Source organism: Salvia hispanica, chromosome 6 (assembly GCF_023119035.1).
Source record: "Salvia hispanica cultivar TCC Black 2014 chromosome 6, UniMelb_Shisp_WGS_1.0, whole genome shotgun sequence".
Taxonomy (NCBI): domain Eukaryota; kingdom Viridiplantae; phylum Streptophyta; class Magnoliopsida; order Lamiales; family Lamiaceae; genus Salvia; species Salvia hispanica.
Genome location: NC_062970.1, coordinates 38315143 through 38325548, shown reverse-complemented (window position 1 = coordinate 38325548; position 10406 = coordinate 38315143). Strand labels below are relative to the sequence as shown.

At 34.3% G+C, this 10406-nt stretch overlaps 2 pseudogenes; both read right to left on the bottom strand.

Annotated features, from left to right (window-relative positions):
• Positions 1–1868: 1868 nt before the first annotated feature.
• On the bottom strand, positions 1869–3338 carry LOC125192155 (annotated as a pseudogene).
• A 2413-nt stretch (positions 3339–5751) lies between these two features.
• LOC125195283 lies at positions 5752–10307 on the bottom strand (annotated as a pseudogene).
• Positions 10308–10406: the final 99 nt, after the last annotated feature.

Here is a 10406-nt window from a genome sequence, read left to right as displayed (position 1 = left end):
ATTTTGTAAATATAATTTGACCTTCAATATTATCACTTAATATTGTGACATGCAAGAAATAATCCTTATTCAATTTTTATATTATTAAAGAAGTTCTATATTCAATTTTAAAATTCTTTAATATAAATAATTGAAGAAGCAATTTAACTTGCATGTCACAAAATTAAGTGATAATATTGAAGGTCAAATTATATTTAGAAAAATCGTCAAAAATATATTGTAAAGATATTTATAAAAAATATGAGTATATGATAAGTTTATTAAAAATATATATCCTTTAAGGTATTGAGGGTATTTTCGTCTAGAAAAACTTGTAAATAGTAAAAGAGTACTTCAAATGATATTATCCCATAGTTGATGGACCTCAAATGATATTTTCAAAGTTCACGAACCTAAAATGATACTTTGGCAAAGTTCGTGGACCAAAAAAGAAGTTCCATCTACTTTATTTAAAATGAAAACTGTTACTTGCAAGCAAATAGCATGTCGCTTTCTGAAGCCTCGACATTCTATTTAACACCGAATCTGTACAAAATGAGTTAGATTTTAATCCATCATTTAATTGTGTGAAATAATGTAATGTTTGGTTGAAAACATTATAGATATTCTATTAGAAGTGTTTAATTCTGAAGATTAGATTAGATAGGGAAAAAATAATGTTATAAGCAAAATAATATGTTTATTTTGATACATGGATTGAAATTATTTGATGAATTTATAAATTTTTAATGAAGATAAAAATATTTACTTATAATTTTTTTAAAATTATGAAAACTTAACGTTTTTATAGAGAAGAATGTGACAAAGCTGACTTTATTCGTGACGCGGTTGGATTTTTACTACGAGATATAAAAAATAGTTAAAACAGTTTTACTAAAATATTTACTCTATAAAACCATCGAGAGCAATAGTATTGATTAAAAATGGCAAATCAAAAAAAAATATTACTTTCTCTGTCCAAAAAATATAGGTACATAAATGGACGATACAAACTTTAATAAGAAATTGATAAAATAAAAAAGAAGGAGAAAAAGTAAATAAAATATAAAAGAGAGGAGAAAAAGTGGGTAAAGCATAAGAACAACTTTCCATTTTTGGAAATAAGACTATTTTTCGTGGACGCCTTAAAATAGAAAAATGAGACTATCTTTAACGGACGGAGGGAGTATGATGCTTGATCAAATTCTAGTTAGTTTTGCAACTTTTAGAAATATTCAATTTTATCATAACTTTGATATTTTTTTTTTATTATTTCATTTTATAGCGAAAGGCGAAAAACTCTACTTTGCTACATTTCAGAATTTATTAATGTGTTGCATACACATATAAAATTACTGACATGAATGATTAATTGTAAGTAGCCGAACATTTTGTTCTCATTGTATTTTATAATTGTAATGTAAGTATAATTCGACTTAAGGAAATATATTTTATACTACATATCAAATGTAGATATGCTCGTAACATAAAGAATAAATCATTTGCAATATTCATAAATACACTGCAATTAATTTAACTAAAAATTGACAAGTGATCAATTTATTACTACTAGTACTTATCTTTTTGGATGGATACTTCCGATTTCCTTCTCATGGGAATAATAGGATCAATTTTGTTTCTCTTGTTAAAACACAGGCTCACGTATATGTATGTGGAATAAAGAGAAGGGAGAACTCAAAAGGAGACAATATTAATAATGATGAAAATAGAGAGAAATACAAAAGAGAAGTTAAATTGTCTAAAATGTGCTTTAAGGCAAAAAGAATGAAAAGGGGCAAAAATGAATCAAATTAGTGCAAAAGTAACTCAAACCTAACAAAGTCATTTTCACAAAATACTGCAAATATGCAATGTTCCCCATAGTTTTAATACTATATCCAATACAGTACAACTTAGTAAGTTCTGGTATGATTTGACTTATTGAATATACAAGTGCAGTAAAATCAGTAAAATACAAACATAGTAGTATCAGATGTTGGGGAATACACTAATTAATCCCTCCAATTTCACCATTCAGTTCCTAATCCTCTCGAGATGAGGAGTTGTTCGATATACTCGCTGACTTGAGCTGCCGAGGATATGAAGTTCTGCATCAGAATTCTTGATGAAGTTTCTGAAAGAGGAAAATAGTTTATAATTGATTCTATCAGTTCATGTTTAATTCAAACATATACTCAAATTAATTAAGTAGTAGGCATAATAGAACTCACCATCTTCATTGAATTTGTTTAACATCTCTGCCTTGGTGGGAATGGCATCAAACATTCCTGCAGTCACGTCTTTTCTAATGACAAATCCATGGTACGAACTACGAAGTAAAGGCTGAGTGAGCTTCTAAAGCTGGATCCTTTAAGGAATTTCCCCTACAGACAACAAGGTTTGAAGCATTACAAGATAAGTTATCAATGAAAAAATCAATATCATCGTTACACCAAAGGATCGTTTTCTACTCTGTTAATTGCAACATGGAAAGTACAGAACAAACAACATGAAACAACTAACATACTCGGAAGAAAGGATTTGCTCAAACAATATCTTCCTTCATCATCTCAAGTACACGCTTCAATCTCAAAAGATTTCTCGTGTTACTCCTGACCGTGCGCACACAATCAGATCTAACATCGTTATCTATCATCACCGGCAGCACAGATACTGATTTTGAAGCCTCCGCAAGATCCATCACCTGAAATGAATCGTACAAGAAATCAGGCAACCGTGTCGAACACCAATCATACATCGCCTCTCATAGTCCTATATATATCGCGAATCAACGACTAGCTTCAAGGACATATGATTATGGAGCAAAAACGTACCACATACCAAGATATATATAGGTCAAACCTTACATCTGTAACGAAGTACTTATGATGATGGAGCAAAGTTAATATACTCCATCATGCACTATGACATGACCGAAATTGCAAAACTTACCAACATATACTAGTATACTGTTACAAAACCAGAGAAGATTATGGCACAATCAAAACAGCTAATACAAAATATTTAGGATCACAAATAATGCACACAGACACGGCAATAAACAATTGCAATTTTGGTAAATTTAGACTGATCAGTAAACTGAAAACTTGTAATGACAGTTAGACTAAATTCACAAAAACAAGCTAGAGTTAAAAATGAATTACTTTGGAAACATAATCGATATCAGCGAATAAGAAAGCGCCGCCGAGACATCGGATGAGAGGAGAGACGAGAGAGCAGGCGTTAGCAAACGGAGCGAGTTCGAGGCGAGCTTCTTCGCCTTCGGGAAACTCATTTAATCTGTTGCACAATTATTTGAAGGCCTCCGCCATTTTCTTCATAGGTCGATCTTCCTCCATTGCTTCACTTTGATCAGCTGAAGGTGGAAAACAACTTCTATGATATTTAAAGAGGGATTCTATACCAAACACTAATTATTTATTGAAAATGATACGTGTGACTAGGGATGTCAATTGGGCTAACCCACTCGGGTTCGGGCCAACCCATTCGGTTTATCGGGCTATTTGGATGCGGGTTATTCGGGCTGTGGATTTTTCTGGTTATAAATTTTTGGCCTTAACCCTAACTCTTCGGGTTTCGAGCTAACCTACGGACTATTCGGGTCAGAAGTGATATTATTTGTTACTTTCTATCCAATACAATATTCTAATTTATAAAAAAAAACAGATTGTCGTAAAGTGAAGTATTATCAAAGTGATCAAGAGAAGAAAAATAATAGCTATTGAAAATTGAAACAAAATACATAAACATATTGCTCAATAGCACGTGTGAATATGAATACAATTAAATGACAATTAAATGGAAATCATGCATTTCAAAAGGAGTTAAACAACGTTCTTAATTGTTTACCCGAAAAATAAATTCTACGAAATTAAAAAATATAGTATAGATAATAAGTATGTCAAAAAATAATTTCTATGGACTTTAATATGATTATACGAGTACATATTATGATATTAATATACTCTATATTTCATTTAACCCTAACTTTTAATTTGAGAAAGAAGATATAATTACCATATATAGGTTCATATGCCATATATATTTCATATATATAAGTTTATAAACCCAAAATTTGATAATATTTTTTTTAAATGCTCAACCCATGGGCTAACCCCCAACCCACCCGGGCCAGCCCGCATAACCCGCCGACCCAAACGAGTCAGCCCGTGTAGTCCGGTTATGTATTTGGGTTACAATTTTCCGGCCCTAACCCTATGATTTTACCGGGTTATTTGAGTCGACCCGCGGGCTTCGGGCTAGATTGACATCCCTACGTGTGACATGTACTATTTACTTCTATGATTATATCTTATGTTATTTTGAAATAATAGGAGTACTAGTGTTTAAGAGAAAATAAAAGTTTTTTATTATAAAAGAAAATGACTAAAATAACGCAAGATGTTCTGAAAAATACGACTAATAACTTTAAGATAGTGACATGGAGGGCAAATAATACTCAAGACTAGAGTTTTATCTTAATTAGTGACTTGGAGGGCAAATAATACTCAAGACTAGAGTTTGTGATTTTAATAATAATATGGATGACATAAAGGTGAGCAGTGCATGACTGATGGGAGGCCAAATTTCTGATTGATAATTGATCGGGTATTTTTTTTTTTTTTTTTTTTGGTGTGATAATATTGTCCAGAGCCGTTCGAATTTACAAATAATCAAATTATATAAATATTTACATTTTTGAATTTGACTTTTGGATATTTATTGGGAAGTTGTTTTTGTCAGTTTTCGAATGGGTGAGATTTGAAAGTTGGATGTTCGTATATTTCGAATAAGTTTGAATTTTTTAGAAATTCAAAGCTTCGAATAAATTCGAACAAATATCAAATTCTGAACTCGTTCCTAAATACTAGTAGTCCTTCATTCTGCCATGTATGCAACCACCAATTTAAAATGTTTTGCTCATAAATCTACTTGCATTAAATTTTAATTTGTGGTCAATTGTGAGCTGCTCCTTTATTTAATAAAATGAAAAAATGTTGGATGCAATTAACCAATACCACGTCGCATTACCGAATCCATGCAAAATGAATTAGATTTAAACTTAGAGGATTTCTACAAAAATGGAGTAGTACTACTACATGTTTGTAATGGACAAATTCCCTTTATTTGAACTATCCTTGGTCGGGGCTAAACTTATTTAACACACTTTTTGAACCTCTCTTCTCATATGAAAATATGAGATGACAATTTATTTAGGTTGCTACTGGATTAACCTTTGTTGGGGCTAAATATGAAGTGCATTTCAAATCTTATACCCAATAGTAGAAAATTGAAGAATTACAACTCTCCTCTTTGGTTTCTGGTAACGCTATTTTGAAACTTTGTAGTGTTTGTTCAAAAAGATCTAAAACATGACCTTTTTATCAACTCTGCGAAAATTGAGCTTCGTAAATTTTACTAGCGTTTCATTCAGAGGCTAATTTATGTTTATAATTTATTTTATGAATTATGAAAAGTAATGTTTTTTGGATATAAGAATTTGCAGATGTTTTAAATCAATTTAAATTTATATTCTCTCAAAATTCGGATTTTCAAATCGGTTCTTAATTTGATATAAAATCTGAATGCTGAATCCATTGAAGTCTATTCTAGTTTTCCAAAGTGTGAGCGCTACATATCCGAATCTCCATATACTTTCACTACTCCCTAATTCTCAGCAACGTAGCAAGAAATCAAAATAGAGCATGTAAAACCAAAAAATTATTACAATCACTCTCTTCCAAATAGAAATGAGAAAAACCCTCCATCAAGATTACATCCTCAAATTCAATACAAAAATTTCAAGTAGGGGTGGGGCTACCAATATATAATTCTGAAACTTAGGTCAAACACAAAAATGTCATTTTTTTAACTTACAACTATACCCTGAAGTTTATCCAATAACTAATTAAGTTACAAATTCTGCGAGCACCACAGAACCAATGAAGCAAGAGACCACTCGAGCCCAAAAGGAATAGCAACAACTACTCATCGTTCAAACAGTGAGGGTCTAACCTCATTCTCGCAATTGGACGACAATAAGGCATAGTTTCAGACAGGAACACCCAGAAGAGGCATAGCATAATTCACTCGTATAACATTGTTAAGAAGCTTGGACTGCGAGCCTTTGAAGGTGTTCAATGAAAACTTGTAGACTCACGTCATCAGTGAAGATGACATCTGAGCCCGGGTGCATCATATCTTGTGCATTGCTGTAGGTAGCTGAAGGATTCAACTTTGCCAGTAAAAACCTTGCCTGTGGCAAACATTTTCCACACGTTTAAAGACGAATCAATAAAAAACAAAGTTTCACATAAGTTACATAAACACACATTTGAGACATGAAATGTAGAATAAATAATGTCATGGGGTTAAGTACCTGAGAACCGTGCTGATCACAGACCACGAGCCTTGGTACAGGAAAACGGTCACGGATAATTAATTGAGAATCCTCCTGCGGAGCTTGTAACAACATAGCAAAACCCTAGGAATGCAGGAAGGCTTATCAGATGAAAATTCTCATGTGCGTGGAAACACAGTATCACCCTAATGTAGTGCAGCAAAGATGAAGCTATGACCCGTAAAATTATGGAATGGAACAGGAAGAACAAGAAAACAACTGCATGAACAAACACCTAGAGTAGGAATTGCAATTGTTACAATACAAAAGACCAAGAGCTCTTAGAACAGGATGGAATAGATAAGATATCTTCTCGATACACATTATTAGCCATAATAATACTCCATGAAAAGGAACTTGAAGATCAGTGACCAGTTCATAAATTAGAGAAATACATCAAAATTCCAGAAAGTTCGAGCATACTCCTATGCTCTCGTGAATTAAAATTGGTTTGCGTAGCAAAAGAAGCTTATTAGCTATTATAAGCTAATATGCAGTTTCCCAAAAGATTTCCCTTCTATGTGTTCAGTGTCATTTTACCCACACTAAAGCTCTCTATCTAAAGAGTTTCAATGTAACAACATTGACCAAACAGGAAGAGCAGAATTTATAAAACATACCTGATTTTCTGGCTGGTTCTGGTAGCCCATATTCCTCCACTGGGCAATAGTCATTCCATGAAAGATAACAACACTAAAATAAGAGTCCAGCAGGAGAATACGATCCGCTGCAATGGACTGAACATCAAGCAAAGCTGGTCCAGGAAGTGAATCAAAGCCGTATGATATCAATGATGGTTGAATCATGACCACAGCATTGCTTATAGTCTCACGATTCAACAAAATGCGGAAATAGGCTGTCTCATCCGGACTATTGTTGAACACCTAGAGAGAGGGAAAACTAGAGTGATTAAAAACTATAACAAAATATTAAAAAAATTATAGAAGAAACTTGAACACTGAGAGCACCATATGACCTGTACAAATTGTGACCGTCGTAGATTAAACATGAACTGAGGAAACAACGAAAAATAGGAGTTTAAAGTGAATGACGCCGGATCCTCTTTGCGGTATTCCCCAAATTTGGAACACAGGCGTATCAGATTCCTATCTAACCATCTTGTCGCATCAAAACCTTCCTGAAACATGTTCACCAATTAAAGTATATGAATCAAATCAACCTCTATAACACCAATTTGATTGATTGTTTATTCTTTCTACCCTTGACAAACTAGATTCAGTTCTAAATAAGTTCATATATAAACATTATTATTATCGGAAAAGTAATCAAAAGGATGTATCACCAAAGGGTTGGTATTTCATAATAAAACCAAACTAGATTTACTAACCAAGAACTGAATATTATACATAGTGTTCATTAATTGTATAAAAGTCATATGTATGATATTTGGTAACCCAATTATTATCTTCTGTCCATCTTAGTAAGTCTGTTGACATTTTGTCAAAGCTATTTTGCTCTAAAATACAACCATTTGTTTTCTTAATAGCAATCTGTCACAAATTTCACACATTTCATCTTATCGGTTAAGTAATACTCCCTCTGCCCCAAGATATTTGATTGACTTCTTTTTTTGCACTCGTTTTGAAAAAATTGCAATAAATAGTTAGAGTGGATAAATAGTAACGTAAAAGCGAGAATAATGTAGAGAAGCATCTTATCTACATTATTCTCGCTTTTACGTTACTATTTATCCACTCTAACTATTTATTGCAATTTTTTCAAAACGAGTGCAAAAAAGAAGTCAATCAAATATCTTGGGGCAGAGGGAGTAATATTAGGCAGAAATAACACAAATTTCACACATTTCACTTTTCAAATGCCCTAGTGGAAGAAACCCATTATCCAGGTTTACTCTTAGGCCAAAGATATAAGACATGTACTACCTCCATTTCCATTTTATAAGAAGCTAGTCTAGCCATTACTACAGCGGCAACCTCTTGATCAAATCCTTGAACTAAATCCTGCGCATACAGAAAATGGGGAAGACCCTAAAAAATTTGGGTCAAGCTAGAAACAACCAAAAACGATAATTTTATAAAATAAAAATGCAAATTTTTAATTAAAAAAAAGATAGTCACCCTCCTTTGTTTTGTAACATGAACTGGAAAAACCTTTCTAACCTACCCCACTTACTTGAATGCAAGAAGATGCTCTCCAACTTCAAAATCGTTTGGGGAAATCCAAAACAGAGGGGCCCAAAAATTTTCAAAAACGCAAGTCCACCAGTTTTTCATCCCTTTTCATTTCAGCAACCCCAAACCGGGTTGTGATTTCTTTTAAGTAACATTTCCGGAATTGGTTGAAATGGAATTTAAAAGGTTAATCAAAAACCAAAAAATCAAGAAAGTAAAATGGGTCAGATTTAAAATAAAAATTTGTTTATTTATCATAAGGTTGAAAAGGAGTAATGGGGCTAAAAACAATTTCTGTTGTATTTTTTTGGGGGGGTTAAAAATTGAGATTTATGTAGAATCCATACAAGGAACAGGGGTGGTAAAATAGAGATTGTTTTAGGCCCCCCAAAAATGTTCTTTTCAAAAAATCATTTGGAAAAATTGGGGTTCGAAAAAAAAATTTGCAATTTTTAAACTCCATAGACCTTTAATCCACTTAAAATGGAATGTTTCAGAAAATTTATAATGAAAACAAAATAACCCCTCTTAAAGGCACACAAAGTCAAGTTGAGACCACAAACCCATGGAAGAAAAAACTCCCCCACATGCCTTGATAAAAACTGTTTTTCCCAAATTATCGTAAAATGGACTCTTTTTAAAGAAAGGGTGTCTCCTTGTCAAGATCTTTTTTGAACGGACTGGATCAGAAGATCTTTTGAGACAATCTTTCAAGCAAAGAACATTGTTATTGCTAAATTTTCCCAAATTCCACTTTTTTGTAAAAATTTTTTTTGGAAAGCTATTTTTGGGAAAAAAATTAAACTTCCGTCCAGGACCTTCTGGATCCTAATAAAATAAACCTTGCCCGCCCCCGAGTTGATGCCCCTAAAGTCCATGGCAACTAAGCAACCCGTCACCCAATGCCCTTTCCGGGCATGGCCATTATCTTAAAAACTCAAAAAAAACCAAAAAAATTTCAAACAAAACCAAAACCCTGAAAAAAAATTTTTTTAAAACTCATGGCAAAATTTTTCCCAAAAACCAAAAAAACTTAATATCAATACAGGGAAAAATATTACTGAATCAATGTGGCGCATTCGGAGGGGGAACAAAAATCTGTTGATCCCGGGGGCCCCGCTCCAGCCACAGGGCTCGGGCCACCCCAAACCCTTTGCACCGGACCAGGCCCCCTACCCGGACAAAGGCCTAATTGTAAACCTGATCTTTTATGTCCTTGATCCCTAAACACATAAACCGACATTTCCAAACCCCCAAATTGTGCACCTGCACCTGCTGCCTGATAAAACCCAACCCCTAGCATTTTCCGGGGGCTCCCAACCCCGTTAGCGCGATTTGGCAAAATCCCAAATCCCCTCGATCATGCACGTATCCAGAAAACAAAAAAATCGGAGAAGGGGCCCGGGGGTTTAAATCTTTGGATTCTGGATCAATACTCAACCCAGGGAAAATGGGGGCAATTCAGCCAAATTGTTGTATCGAGTAAAAATGCGGGAATGGTTCCCCTGAAAACAGAAGGGCGATCCATATGGGCTGAAATCAACCGGCAGAAGGGGGTTTTTAAAGGGGGAGCCGGGCTTGCACGGGGGCGCGTAGGGGGGACTGCAGATCCCTGGGGGCGGATCGGCTGGATTGAGGGGGCGATTGGGATCCCGCACTTGGACGCCTCCACCTTCGATCGCGGCCAATTCAGCCACGTCATCCGGACTCCCTCGATTCCCTCTGGCTCGGTTTGAGCTAGCTCCGGCGGCCATTGATGAAGCAATTGGGGTAATGTTAGGTTGGGGAATGCGAAATCGGAGGGGAATCCGGGAAAATTGAGGGAAATTGGGGGTTTTTAGATGAGGGTTTTT